The sequence below is a fragment of the Capricornis sumatraensis genome, chromosome 7 (genome assembly GCF_032405125.1).
Source record: "Capricornis sumatraensis isolate serow.1 chromosome 7, serow.2, whole genome shotgun sequence".
Taxonomy (NCBI): Eukaryota; Metazoa; Chordata; class Mammalia; order Artiodactyla; family Bovidae; genus Capricornis; species Capricornis sumatraensis.
Window position 1 is genome coordinate 61,458,035 of NC_091075.1, and position 15,880 is coordinate 61,473,914.

At 41.2% G+C, this 15,880-nt stretch overlaps 1 pseudogene; it reads left to right on the forward strand.

Annotated features, from left to right (window-relative positions):
* The first annotated feature begins 7,695 nt into the window (after positions 1 to 7,695).
* Positions 7,696 to 15,880, forward strand: part of LOC138081809 (nucleosome assembly protein 1-like 1) — a 51,851-nt pseudogene continuing 43,666 nt past the window's right edge.

A 15,880-nucleotide genomic window follows, 5' to 3' on the forward strand; every position in this document is an offset into this window, starting at 1 on the left:
ATGAGACACTGGTTCAGTCCTGGGATTGGGAAGATCGCCTATCCCAGGAGGAGGAGGAAATGCTGGAGGAAATACTCCAGTATTCTTCCCTGGAGAATCCCATGGAAAGAGGAGCCTGGCAGGCTACAGTCCATGGGGTCACTGAGTCAGACACTGAAATGACAGCACACAAGGGGGAGGATGTTTCTTCTTTATTGATAAGGTCGTTCTGTGGACTTAGATGGAAGAACCCCTGTCCACTGAGCACTGGAGAAGCTGACGTGAAGAGTGCGTGCTCAGTCTCATCCGATTCTTTGAGACCCCATGGACTGTAGCCTCCCAGGCTCCTCTGTCCATGGGATTTCCCAGGCAAGAATACTGGAATGGGTTGCTATTTCCTTCTCCAGGGGATCTTCCTGACCCAGAGATCAAACCCACGTCTCCTGAGTCTCCTGCACTTGCAGGAAAGAGTCTTTTATTACCACTGGGCCACTTAGGAAGCCCTAGTGAAAAGAGTTAGAGGGACCCTTTCCAAACCCTTACTCTGTTGTGAGTCTGGGGAGATGACACTAACTTGAAGCAAGGTACTGTTGTGTACATTCTGCTAGATTACAAGCCATGTGAGGGCAGAAATCTGTGTTCATATTTTTCATGATCTATCTCAAATGCCTAGAACAGTGCTGGGCACCTGATGGCACTCAATAAATACTTGTCCAATTGATTAAAAAAAGTCTGGATTATCTGTCTATGCCTGACTAGCTAACAATATAGATTTTAATCTTGGGCTATACCACTGCTGTCTTCCCCAGGCATGGTTCTGCTGTTTCACTAGAAGTGAATATTTGTCATACATTTGCCATACATTAATCAGGCGATGAACAGAAGTAGAGGAGCAGCAGAAGGAGATACTTTACAGGACCCAACAAAGTATTAAACTTTTCTCACTATTGTATCTGACACCATTCCAGACATAGGAGAAATTAAGATCAACAATGTAGCAGAATTAGATGTTTACAATATTGTTAAAATTTTTTTTAAATACAGAATCAGTTGCTCTCTTCTTTCCTTTTCCCAGTATTTATCCAGTCACATCAACTCTGAAATGGATTGTCTTGACATAAGACCCAGGAGAAATGGGAGAGTGTTACAAACTGACAAAAAAAAAAAGTTTTTATAAAAGTGTCATTGCCTCAGTGATGCATAACAATATAAAATACATGTAAATAAATAGCCTCCTGGGCTTCCCTGGTGACTCAGTCATAAAGAATCTACCTGCCAATGCAGGAGACATGGGTTCCATCCTGGATCCGGGAAGATCCCACATGCCGCATAACAGTTAAGGCCATGAGCCACAACTGTTGAAGCCTGCTGCTGCTAAGTTGCTTCAGTCGTGTCCGACTCTGTGTGACTCCATAGGCGGCAGCCCACCAGGCTCCCCCATCCCTGGGATTCTCTAGGCAAGAATACTGGAGTGGGTTGCCATTTCCTTCTCCAATGCATGAAAGTGAAAAGTGAAAGTGAAGTCGCTCAGTCGTGTCCAACCCTTCACGACCCCATGGACTGCAGCCTACCAGGCTCCTCCGTCCATGGGATTTTCCAGGCAAGAGTACTGGAGTGGGGTGCTATTGCCTTGAGAACCCCTTAGAGCCTGTACTCCTCAATAAGAGAAGCCACAGAAATGAGAAGCCCTCCCATCACAGCTAGAGTAGCCCTGGCTCGCCACAACTAGAGAAAAGCCCATGCAGCAATAAAGATTCAGCAAGCCAAATATAAATAAATAAAATTATATAAAAATTATTTAAAAACTAGCTTCTTATTGTATTTGGATGTGAAACTGCATAGGCAGAATTAAAGATATTTTATTATTCGGTCAACTGACCTGTTTTAATATGTGAGGCTATTGCTCTGAATTTTAAAATTTTGAGTTCTGGACTGAAGTTTTGGTAAGTTTTCTAACAAAATTTCCTTGGCTCAATGACTTGCAAGGTTATTTCAGTGACATAGATACTTTAATACTTATTCATGATGCACCCCTCAACTGACTCCCACAAAGGAATGAGACATGGGGCTCATGGCTAGACAATAATCACCTCTTACTGTAGCCACCAAGAGCTTTGTTACTGAACCAAATATGTCAATCCTGGCTTTTCACTTAGGATAAATTTTTTCACCAGGAACTCCTTCTGCTTTCTGGCAAATAGGATTCTTTCAGCTCTTCCCATCAGTCTACTAGGTATCGCCAGACATAAATATGGTGCACAAAGCTTAGACTGAGGTTAAGCTTTTGAACTGTGGTATTGGAGAAGACTCTTGAGGGTCCCTTGGACTGCAAGGAGATCCAACCAGTCCATTCTAAAGTAGATCAGTCCTGGGTGTTCTTTGGAAGGAATGATGCTAAAGCTGAAACTCCAGTACTTTGGCCACCTCATGCGAAGAGTTGACTCATTGGGAAAGACTCTGATGCTGGGAGGGATTGGGGGCAGGAGGAGAAGGGGACAACAGAGGATGAGATGGCTGGATGGCATCACTGACTCAATGGCCATGAGTCTGAGTGAACTCTGGGAGTTGGTGATGGACAGGGAGGCCTGGCATGCTGTGATTCATGGGGTCGCAGAGTCAGACACGACTGAGCGACTGAACTGAACTGATCTGAAGCTAATACATTATTGTCATTATTTTACCTATGTGTAGTTATTTATAGTTTTCACCCCCAATATCTTGTTTACTGCTGTCAACAACTCAGAAAGGTAGGTAGATATGGATTTACTATGAAACTAATGAAGTTTAAATTTCAGTACCCACTGGGAAGGACCCTAGTGAAGTCACACAGTCATAAGAGTTTGCAAAATTTGCAGTTTTTAACCACAATAGATGTAGACAATTGCCTCTATCCACTGTGACTACCCTTCCATACCACTTTTCTGAGAGACACTGGAGTGTCCTTAGGCATTCTAGGGTATCTGGCTGAGGGGAAGTTGGATTTGGTACATTTAATTTGGGTTTAGCAATGGGGCATTCCCTGGAGGTTCAGTGGTTAGGACTCTGTGCTTTCATTGTGGAGGGCCTGAGTTCCATCCCCAAGTGGGGAACTAAGATCCCATAAGTTGCATGACGCAGTAAAAAAACAAAATGAAAACAAAGCCAGACAAACCAAACCAAACAAAAAAAAAAGTAACTTGGATTTAGCAAAATACGTTTATGTGGTTTGCAATCACTTTTATGTACAGTTAACTTATTGCCAACTGTCTCAGTGTAGGAATGGCTTCCTGGAACGCTCCCTCTGCAAACTGTTGATGAATGTTGACAATGCAAAGTTTTAAAGGTTTGTCACTGAACAAGGAATCTTCAAATGCTCTGTGATCTTGCACTACATACACGAAAGAAACCTGATGGGTGCTTCAGGAATTTGACAACAATTGTAAAAGTTTATATGACATTGCTGAAACCCATTGTGGAGCTGAAATAAATTTTTTAAAAGCTAGCAAACAGCAGGAAGGAACTTCCCTGGAAGTCCAGTGGTTAAGACTCTGCACCTCCATTGTAGGGGGGCATAGGATCCATCCCTGGCTGGGGAACTAGGATCCCACGTGCTGTGCCGCCTAAAACTAAATGAAAAAATAACAAAACAACTGACAATAGGAAAAAAAAATGCATAACTAGATTGCTGTTGTTCAGTAGCCCAGTCGTGTCTGACTCTTTGTGACCCCATGGACTGCTGTACTCCAGGCCTCCCTGTCCCTCACCATCTCCCGGAGTTTGTCTAAGTTCATGTTCATTGCATTGGTGATGCTGTCCAGCCATCTCATCCTCTGATGCCCTCTTCTCCTTCTGCCCTCAATCTTTTCCAGCATCAGGGACTTTTCCAATGAGTCAGCTGTTCACATCAGATGACCAAAATACTGGAGTTACTCCAATTTTAGGACTCTATCTTTGCCTTGATTTATTTTTAAAATTGAATTATAATTGATTTTCAATATATTAGTTTCAGATTTACATCATAATGATTCAGTACTTTTACAGATTATACTCCACTTAAAGTTACTACAAGGTAATGACTATAATTCTCTGTGTTATACAATATATCCCTGTTGCTTATCCATTTTATATATAGAATTAAATAGTTTGTGTCTCTTATTCCCATACCCCTATCTTGCCCTTCTTCCTTGGGCCCCTCACTGGAAACCGGTAGTTTGTTTTCTATGTATGTTTTGCTAAGTACATTTGTTTATTTTTTTAGACTCCACATAAGTGATATCATACAATATTTGTCTTTCTCTGACTAATTTCACTAAGAATAATATTCTCAAGGCCCATCTACATTGCTGTAAGTAACAGAATTTCAGTCTTTTTTATGGCTAACATTCCATTATATATATAAACCTCATCTTTTTTTTAATCCATTTGTCTGTTAATGGATACTTGGGTTGCTTCCATATCTTGGTTATCGTGTTAATAAATAGTACTGCTGTGAACACTGGGGTCTATGTATCTTTTCAAATTAATGTTTTCATTTTTTCCCACACACTTTGGAGTGAAATTGCTGGATCATATGCTGATTCCATTTTAGTTTCTTGAGGAGCCTCCATACTGTTTTCCACAGTGGCTATATCAATTCACATTCCCACCAACAGTGTACAAGCATTCTCTTTCTCCACACCCTTGCCAACTTTTATTATTTGTAAACTTTTTGATGATAGCCACTCTGAAGGTATGAGGTGATATCTTGTTGTTTTGATTTGCATTTCTTTAATAATTAGCAGTGTTGAGCTTCTTCTCATGTGTCTGTTAGCTATCTGTATGTCTTCTTTGAAAAAAGGTCTATCCAAAACTTCTGCCCATTTTTTTCACTGGATTGTTTCTTTTTGATTTTCAGCTGTACGAGCTGTTTATATATTTTGGATGTTAACCCCTTGTTGGTTATCATTTGCAAATATTTTCTCCCATTCCCATAGGTTGTCTTTTCATTTTGTTGATGACTTCCTTTTCTGTGCAAAAGCCTTTAATTAGGTGGCATTTGTTTATTTTTACTTTTATTTCTTTTGCCTTAAGAGACAGATCCAAAAAAAATATTGCTCCAATTTATGTCACAGAGAGTTCTGCCTATGTTTTTCTCTAGCAGTTCTATGGCTTCGGGTTTTACATTTAGGTCTTTAATCCATTTGGGGTTTATACAATTTTTTGTTTATGGTGTGAGTAAATGTCCTAATCTCATTCTTTTACACGTAGCTGTCCAGTTTTCCCAGCTGTCTAGTTTTCCCACTTACTGAAGTGATTGTCTTTTCTCCACTGTATATTCTTGCTTTCTTTGGGGGCTTCCCCGGTGGCTCAGAGGGTAAAGCGCCAGCATGCAATGCGGGAGACCTGGGTTCGATCCCTGGGTCGGGAAGTTCCCCTGGAGAAGGAAATGGCAACCCACTCCAGTATCCTTGCCTGGAGAATCCCATGGATGGAAGAGCCTGGTGGGCTACAGTCCATGGGGTCGCAAAGAGTCGGACACGACTGAGAGCTCACTCCACTTCACTTCATGTTATAGATTAACTGACTGTGTGTATGTGACTTTAAATTGAAGAACAGCACTGTATAAACATGACAGTGTGAAGAATATCAGTCCTCAGTGAATTTTTATTTCTATTTGTAAAAAAAGAGTATTTTTTAAAAAATCATTGTTTATTTAATCAGTTTATCAAATGGGCTAAACTCAGTGATGTACAGCAGATAATAGTTTTATTTATCTCATCACTCCTTCCCAGCACGCTGTGATTTTCACCCTTCCCCACCTCTGGGCAGTGTCTCAGGCCTATCCCACAGATTTTTAAAACTTAATTGTTCATATATTTTGGCTATGCTGGATCTGCATTGCCGTGCATAATGGCTTTCTCTAGTTGCAGTGAGCAGGGGCTGCTCTCTAGTGGTGTGAGGGCTTCTCCTTGCAGTGGCTTCTCTTGTAGACCACAGGATCTAGAGCATGTGGGCTTCAGTAATTGCAGCATGTGGCTTCAGCTGTTGCGGCACACAGGCTTAGTTGTCCTGCAGCAACCAGTGTCCCTTGTATTGGCAGGTGGATTAACCCCTGGACCACCAGGGAAGTCCAAAAAGACAGTATTTCGAATCATTTCTCTCTCTCTCTCTCTTTTTTTTTTTTTGCTGAATAAAGAAGTATCTTTCTTGTAGGAATTTTCATTCCAGAAAGTATATTTATGGCCTTGAATATTTTACAGTCTTTTTGTTTTGGCTATATATCTTCTATATTTTCTACTTTTTTTTTTAGCTCAAAGTCAACACTCCATCCCAGCCTCCTAGATAATTCACTCTTTTCATACATTTAACTGTACTTACTATCCCATCATCTTCTCTAACTATTCTCTTGATTTTTCTCAAGTGAGTCTTTCTGGGCTACCGGCAGGGTTTTTCTTTTCAGCCTTTCCTTGTTAGCCTCTACCACACTTGAGACTATACAGTAATTGATAAAGATAGATTCTTTCTTTGGTAATACTGTGAACTGATAACTGGAAAAATCCTCCTATAAAACATCTAGAAGTGCTGGATAAAATAAAACAAACATTCTTTTAAGTAAAGATCTGCAGTTTAATGGCCATAAATTCCTCTTATCCCAGTATGCTTTTTCCCTTGCAGTATGATTTTGTTGCTGTGTATACAAGAGATGCAGAGAAGGCAATGGCACCCCACTCCAGTACTCTTGCCTGGCAAATCCCATGGATGGAGGAGGCTGGTGGGCTACAGTCCATGGGGTCGCACAGAGTCGGACACAACTGAAGCGACTTAGCAGCAGCACCAGCACACAAGAGATGATCTTATCCCTCACCCTTTATACCTAGACTGCTCTTGTCTTCTGACACCAACTGGTGTGCTTCAATACAGTTCAATTCTAATGCTAATTATTTGGCATTATGGTCAGAATCCACAGCTTAAAGGTCATGATCTCCAAAAGACTACTCATGGCTTTAGATAACAGCTGCAAGTGGGGTCCTCCAGCCATCTGCATTTCTGACCAACTAGTTACAAATATGAAGGGTTCCCATGAACTCTCAGATTCAGTAATTCATTAGTATGACTCGTAAAATTTGAGAAAGCTCTATACTTGCAATGACAGTTTGTTATGAAGGATACAATTCAGAACCAGCCAAATGAAGAAACACAAAAGACATAGTCTGGGAGGGATCTGAACCCAGCACTTCCATAACTTCTTGTAGAATCAGGGTGTCTCACCCTCTTGGCAAATCAGTATATTCACCAACCAGGAAGCTCAACTGGGATTTGATGTCTAGAATCTTCACCGTGGTTTCTTTATGTGAGCATGATTGACTGAATCGTTAGCCTTGTGATTAAATTCAATGTTCAGCCCCTCTCTCTTTTCTGGAGATTGCGCTGGCTCAAAGTCCCAGCTTTTTACTTAATCATATAGTTGGGTCTTTCTCGTGACTAGTCTCATCCTAGTCATTTTATCTCATAGCATAGACTAAGATGGTCTATGCTATGAGATAAAAGATAAGATTAACATGGGGCTTCCCAGGTGGCTCAGTGGTAAAGCATCTGCCTGCCAATACAGGAGATGCAGGTTTGCTCCCTGGGTTGAGAAGATCCCCTGGAGTAGGAAATGGCAACCCAGTCCAGTATTCTTGCCTGAGAAATCCCATGAACAGAGGAGCCTGGTAGGCTACAGTCCATAGTGTTGGACACGACTGAGCACATAACACCATGTCCAAGGTCAGGGGCGGTGCGGAGGAGCCACCCACGCCCAAGGCCAGGGCCAGCGGCGGAGGAGCAACTGGAAGAGCGGTGGCTGACCAGGCACAGGAGGGCCAAGAGGAGCTATCCCACGTTGAAGGTCAGGAATGGCGGCGGTAAGGAGATACCCCTCGTCCAAGGTAAGGAGCAGTAGCTGTGCTTTCTTTGCTGGAGCAGTCGTGAACAGATACCCCACTCCCAAGGTAAGAGAAAACCAAGTAAGATGGTAGGTGTTGCAAGAGGGCATCAGAGGGCAGACACACTGAAACCATACTCACAGAAAACTAGTCAATCTAATCACACTAGGACCACAGCCTTGTCTAACTCAATGAAACTAAGCCATGCCCATGGGGCAACCCAAGATGGACGGGTCGTGGTGGAGAGGTCTGACAGAATGTGGTCCACTGGACAAGGGAATGGCAAACAACTTCAGTATTCTTGCCTTGAGAACCCCATGAACAGTATGAAAAGGGAAAATGATAGGATACCGAAAGAGGAACTCCCCAGGTCAGTCGGTGCCCAATATGCTACTGGAGATCAGTGGAGAAATAACTCCAGAAAGAATGAAGGGATGGAGCCAAAGCAAAAACAATACCCAGTTGTGGATGTGACTGGTGATAGAAGCAAGATCTGATGCTGTAAAGAGCAATATTGCATAGGAACCTGGAATGTCAGATCCATGAATCAAGGCAAATTGGAAGTGGTCAAACAAGAGATGGCAAGAGTGAACGGCGACATTCTAGGAATCAGTGAACTAAAATGGACTGGAATGGGTGAATTTAACTCAGATGACCATTATATCTACTACTGTGGGCAGGAATCCCTCAGAAGAAATGGAGTAGCCATCATGGTCAACAAAAGAGTCCCAAATGCAGTACTTGGATGCAATCTCAAAAACGACAGAATGATCTCTGTTCGTTTCCAAGGCAAACCATTCAATATCACAGTTATCCAGGTCTATGCCCCAACCAGTAACGCTGAAGAAGCTGAAGTTGAACGGTTTTATGAAGACCTACAAGACCTTTTAGAACTAACACCCAAAAAAGATGTCCTTTTCATTATAGGGGACTGGCATGCAAAAGTAGGAAGTCAAGAAACACCTGGAGTAACAGGCAAATTTGGTGTTGGAATACAGAATGAAGCAGGGCAAAGACTAATAGAGTTTTGCCAAGAGAACGCACTGGTCATAGCAAACACCCTCTTCCAACAACACAAGAGAAGACTCTACACATGGACATCACCAGATGGTCAACACCAAAAGCTGATTGATTATATTCTTTGCAGCCAAAGATGGAGAAGCTCTATACAGTCAACAAAAACAAGACCAGGAGCTGACTGTGGCTCAGATCATGAACTCCTTATTGCCAAATTCAGACTTAAATTGAAGGAAGTAGGGAAAACCACTAGACCTTTCAGGTATGACCTAAATCAAATCCCTTACGATTATACAATGGAAGTGAGAAATAGATTTCAGGGCCTAGATCTGATAGAGTGCCTGATGAACTATGGAATGAGGTTCATGACATTGTACAGGAGACAGGGATCAAGACCATCCCCATGGAAAAGAAATGCAAAAAAGCAAAATGGCTGTCTGGGGAGGCCTTACAAATAGCTGTGAAAAGAAGAGAGGTGAAAAGCAAAGGAGAAAAAGGAAGATATAAGCATCTGAATGCAGAGTTCCAAAGAATAGCAAGGAGAGATAAGAAAGCCTTCCTCAGCGATCAATGCCAAGAAATAGAGGAAAACAACAGAATGGGAAAGACTAGAGATCTCTTTAGGAAAATTAGAGATACCAAGGAAACATTTCATGCAAAGATGGGCTCGATAAAGGACAGAAATGGTATGGACCTAACAGAAGCAGAAGATATTAAGAAGAGGTGGCAAGAATACACGGAAGAACTGTACAAAAAAGATCTTCACGACCCAGATAATCATGATGATGTGATCACTAATCTAGAGCCAGACATCCTGGAATGTGAAGTCAAGTGGGCCTTAGAAAGCATCACTATGAACAAAGCTAGTGGAGGTGATGGAATTCCAGTTGAGCTGCTTCAAATCCTGAAAGATGATGCTGTGAAAGTGCTGCACTCCATATGCCAGCAAATTTGGAAAACTCAGCAGTGGCCACAGGACTGGAAAAGGTCAGTTTTCATTCCAATCCCAAAGAAAGTCAATACCAAAGAATGCTCAAACTACCGCACAATTGCACTCATCTAGCATGCTAGTAAAGTAATGCTCAAAATTCTCCAAGCCAGACTTCAGCAATATGTGAACCGTGAACTTCCAGATGTTCAAGCTGGTTTTAGAAACGGCAGAGGAACCAGAGATCAAATTGCCAACATCTGCTGGATCATGGAAAAAGCAAGAGAGTTCCAGAAAAACATCTATTTCTGCTTTCTTGACTATGCCAAAGCCTTTGACTGTGTGGATCACAATAAACTGTGGAAAATTCTGAGAGAGATGGGAATACCAGACCATCTGACCTGCCTCTTGAGAAATCTGTATGCGGGTCAGGAAGCAACAGTTAGAACTGGACATGGAACAACAGACTGGTTCCAAATAGGAAAAGAAGTACGTCAAGGCTGTATATTGTCATCCTGGTTTTTTAACTTCTGTGCAGAGTACATCATGAGAAATGCTGGACTGGAAGAAGCACAAGCTGGAATCAAGATTGCCGGGAGAAATATCAATAACCTCAGATATGCAGATGACACCACCCTTATGGCAGAAAGTGAAGAGGAGCTAAAAAGCCTCTTGATGAAAGTGAAAGAGGAGAGTGAAAAAGTTGGCTTAAAGCTCAACATTCAGAAAATGAAGATCATGGCATCCGGTCCCATCACTTCATGGGAAATAGATGGGGAAACAGAGGAAACAGTGTCAGACTTTATTTTTTTGGGCTCCAAAATCACTGCAGATGGTGACTGCAGCCATGAAATTAAAAGACGCTTACTCTTTGGAAGAAAAGTTATGACCAACCTAGATAGTATATTCAAAAGCAGAGACATTACTTTGCCGACTAAGGTCCGTCTAGTCAAGGCTATGGTTTTTCCTGTGGTCATGTATGGATGTGAGAGTTGGACTGTGAAGAACACTGAGTGCCAAAGAATTGATGCTTTTGAACTGTGGTGTTGGATAAGACTCTTGAGAGTCCCTTGGACTGCAAGGAGATCCAACCAGTCCATTCTGAAGGAGATCAACCATGGGATTTCTTTGGAAGGAATGATGCTAAAGCTGAAACTCCAGTACTTTGGCCACCTCATGCGAAGAGTTGACTCATTGGAAAAGACTCTGATGCTGGGAGCGATTGCGGGCCTGAGGAGAAGGGGACGACAGAGGATGAGATGGCTGGATGGCATCATGGACTCGATGGACGTGAGTCTGAGTGAACTCTGGGAGTTGGTGATGGACAGGGAGGCCTGGCGTGCTGCGATTCATTGGGGTCACAAAGAGTCGGACACGACTGAGCGACTGAACTTACTTACTTATCATGGTATGCAAGGAAGTCACAAATAACAAAAACATTAGTACTTAGGAAGTACCAAGGATTTACAGCCTCTCTCCTAGGAACCAGGGACAAAGACTGGTCAAATTCTATGTTATATAATGCCATGTAACTAATGCTGCTGCTGCTGCTGCTGCTTCTATGTCGCGTCAGTCGTGTCTGACTCTGTGTGACCTCACAGATGGCAGCCCACCAGGGTCCCCCTGGGATTTTCCAGGCAAGAACACTGGAGTGGGTTGCCATTTCCTTCTTCAACACATGAAAGTGAAAGTGACGTCGCTCAGTTGTGTCAGACTCTCAGCGACCCCATGGACTGCAGTCTACCAGGCTCCTCTGTCCATGAGATTTTCCAGGCAAGAGAACTGGAGTGGGTTGCCATTGCCTTCTCCGGCATGTAACCAACAGGATATAGTAGAAACTTATTATACAACTTCCAAGGTTAGGTTTTAAATCTTGTAATACTTTTTGTACTTTTTTAACACTGCTCTAAGACTGCCATGTAAGAAAATTGGTCTAACCTAGTGGAGGATGAGAAGTTGAGCCGTAGGGCTTCCCTGACAGTCCAGTGGTTAAAAATCCACCTACCAGTTCAGGAGGCACGGGTTCGATCTTTGGTCCAGGAAGATCCCATGCCACGGGGCAACTAAGCCTGTTCACCGCAACTAGAGCCCTGTACTGCTACTACTGAAGTTTGAAAGCCTACAGCACATGCTCTCCCATAAGTGAAGCCACCAGAACGAGAAACCCAAGCACCACAACTAGAGAACAGCCCCTGGTCGCCACAACTACGGAAAGCCTGTATGCAGCAACAAAGACTCAGCGCAGCCAGAAAGGAAAACAAACAAAGAAACCTGAAATGCACAAACCAATAGCCAGCACTGACTTGTAATCATGTAAGTGAGAACATTTTGGACCCTCCAGCTGATTCATCATTGACCCCAGGCAAAATCAGCAGGGGGAACCCTCATTCAACCCACTGAAGTGTGAGATATAATCAATCATAGCTGCATGAAGCCATTATTTTTAGTGTTGTTTGTAATGTAGCAATCAGTGGATAACTGATAGTTGGGAGCCAAAAACAAAGGTAAAACCAGAGTCCTAAGCAAGTAAGCTCTTACTCAGGCAGTCCTATCCTAAGGTTAGAGGTGGTTTTCCCACTATGGTAACAATGGGCTTAGGTTTTTAACAAGGACTTGACATCTCATGAGGTAGGGAGCTGGAATTAAGTCTGGTAAATAAAGCCAAGACTTTCAAAGGCTACTGTAAGTGACAGGTGAAGTAAGAAAAATTCCTCTGGCATAGGGAAAAGACAAGAAAGCTTGTCTGTCTTGGGATCTGGAAAGTAAAAAGGAAGCATTCTGTTTTAATTTATAAATACTAGCTTGACCTGATTTCACTTAGATTTGGAGTTTGAATGTGTACCGCTAATATGTTAGTATCTGTCTGGGAACTCCAAGTTAGAATTTAACATAAAAAGTGATCTATGAGTAACATAATCAGCTATACAGAAAATACTAAGGAATCTACAAAAAAGTACTAGCCGTATAGGTGATTTCAACAAGCTCTCAGGGTATAAGGTCAGTACACAAAAATTAGTTGTATTTCTTATTATCAATTGGAAATTAAAAAATTTAAATATAATTTACAATAGAATAAAAATCATGAAAGGGAACTCCCTGGCTGTCCAGTGGTTTGGACTCCGTGCTTAACAAAATATGTGCAAGATTTTGTATTCTGAAAATTATAAAAATTGTTCTAAGAAAAACTGAAGATTGTTTAAGTAAATAGAGAGATATACTTTGTTCATAATAAATTAGGAAAAGCTATATTGTTAAGACTTAACTCTCACCTAATTGATCTATAGATTCAATGTTATACCAAACAAAATCTCAGCAAACTTTTTTTGCTTTTGGCCCCACAGCATGCAGATTCTACCCACTGTGTTGAAAGTGTAGAGCCTTAATTGCTGGACACTAAGGAAGTCCCTTAGTAAACTTTATGTAGAAACTGACAAGCAAGTTCTAAATTAATAAAGAAATGCAAAGGATCCAGAATAGCCAAAACAATCTTGTAAAAGAACAAAGTTGGAAGAGCTCATGAGACCTGATTTTGAGATTTATTATAGCTAAAGTAATCAAGAGAGTGTGATATTGCCAAATGGACAGATGTATAGATAAATAGAACAGACTAGAGAGTTCAAGAATAGACCAACACATACATGGTCAACATTCAAAGGTCAATATTCCAATATTCAATAGAAAATTAGAATCTTTTCAACTTATGGTGCTGAAACTGTTGGATATCCATAAGCACAAAATAAAGCTTCATTCTCATGTCATATCATTAAAACAAAATAGTGACATAAAAAAATTAATGGGGCTTCCCTGGTGACTCAGTGGTAAAAAATCATGCCAGTGCAAGAGACGTGGGTTCAATCCCTGATCTAGGAAGATCCCACATACCATGTGCCACAACTATTGAGCCTGTGCTCTAGAGTCCATGAGCCACAACTACTGAAGGCCTTGAACCCCTAGAGCTCATGCTCTGCAACAGGAGAAGCCACAGAATTGAGAAGCCCAAGCACCACAACTGGAGAGTAGCCCCCTGCTCGCCACAACTAGAGAAAAACCCACGCAGCAGTGAAGATCCAGTGCAGCCAAAAATAAAAAATCAATAAAATTATATATTTTTAAAAAGTAGTTTAAAAAGTAATAATAAAAAAAATAAAGCACATCAGTGGTTGCTTGGGTGTCAGGTGTGGGGGAAGAAGATTGACTTGAAAGGAGGCATAAATAAACTTTCTGAGGCTATGAAATATTCTATATCTTAATTTTGGTGATTATTACAAAACTGTTTACATTTTTCAAAACTCATTGAATGCTATACTTTAAATTACTGAATCTTATTGTATGTAAATTATACCTCAGTGAAGCTGATGGAAGAAAGTGGCCTGCTCTTAGTAAGTTCCTAGAAAACACAAAAACTTCCCTGGAGGTGCATACTCTTAACTCAGGCGTCAAAGGATTCTCAGAGATGATGCCCAGTTGAACATGAGATTACTACACAAAACTCACAGGGAAACTACTAGCCTCAATTGATAAAGAGAAACAATAATCAGCAAAATGAGATCCCCAAGAATCACAAATAACTAGGCTATTCAATAGACAGTATAAATGAAGTGTACATTAAAATAATAAACACATATAATAAGGAATTGAAAGCATTAGGACAAAAAAAAGACATGACTAGAAAAAGACAAAGAGCTTTAAAAATAACACTAACCTTCTATGGAAGAAGAATAAAGAAGAGGAGAAGAAGAAGAAAGAGAAGGAGAAAGTCACAAATAGAATTTCTAGAAAAGAAAAATGTAGTATCTGGAATTTTAAAAAAATATGGACAAGTTTAACAGCTGATTAAACCAGCTAAAGAGAGAGTTGCAAAACTTAAATTGACATGGAAAATACACAGAATATGGTATAAAGAGCTAAAGAAACAAAACATAAAAATTTGAGACATACAGAATAGAACAAGAAGACCTAATATATTTCTAGCAGTGGTTCAAAAGCAGAGAATAGAATGAAATAGAATATTCAGAAAGCTAATGACTCAGAATTTTCCAGAATCAATGGATGACAATGAACAGACATTTTAACATGTCCTGCAAGACCTCAACTGATAATCCCACTTAAGCTTTCAAATCTTTTTCTGATGTCACTCTTCCAATTTTATACTTTGTTTATTGATGAGATAAACAATACAAGAGAAGGAACAACTTGCTTGTGGAAGTAGGAGGATATCATTAGTTTAATTAGTTTCAAATCGGTGTTTTCTTTGAACCCTGAATTTTGTGCATGCTGTTTTCTCTGCCTAAAATATAACCTTTTATTGATGTTCCACTAAGCTAGTCACATTTCCCTCCCACCTCCCATCCCCCAGTATTCCAATTAAATGCTGGAGCTTCCATTCTGTGGTTAAGAGACAGTTTATTTTCTTCTAAGAGTTTCCTTACTCATGATATATCCAATATCCCCAAGGGTTTACTCAGGCCTGAGAACAATGGTCTCAAATAAACCAGGGAGCCTGATCCATTTGCTGTTTTTGGGTTGCTTGGTGAGCCATGGAGGGATCCTGACCACTGAATTTCCAAAGGAACCTGGTTCAAATATGTACCGTTGAAGCTGCAGATCTGCTACCACTGCCATAACTACCTCTGTAACCTCTACCATGGATAAGCAGGAAGGCACTGGAGGTTCACCATAGTGTTTATCTGGACCTGTGCCCAAGGATATGTCCTTTCTGTTTCTCCTCCCACAGTCTCAAGAGCTGTTCCCCACAACCTCTGTCTGCATATCCTGTATGTGTGTCTGAAGGTTGACAACAAAATGACAAGTCTCTTTCACTCATAATAGTTGGCCCAAAGTGCCACAGAGATTCCTAACACTTGGTTGCTCACACACACTCACTGAGCACAGAGTCAGTCCCCCCACCATGGCATGTTCATGGGCTAGGACTGAGGTCACTAAATCACTGAGGTCAATGATAATTCTATTTTCTCTTTTTTTCTCTAATCTCTACTCTATTTTTCAATCCCTTCTGCAATCACTGTGGCTTAGATCCTAAACATCTCTTTTCCAGAACACCACAGCAGTCTCC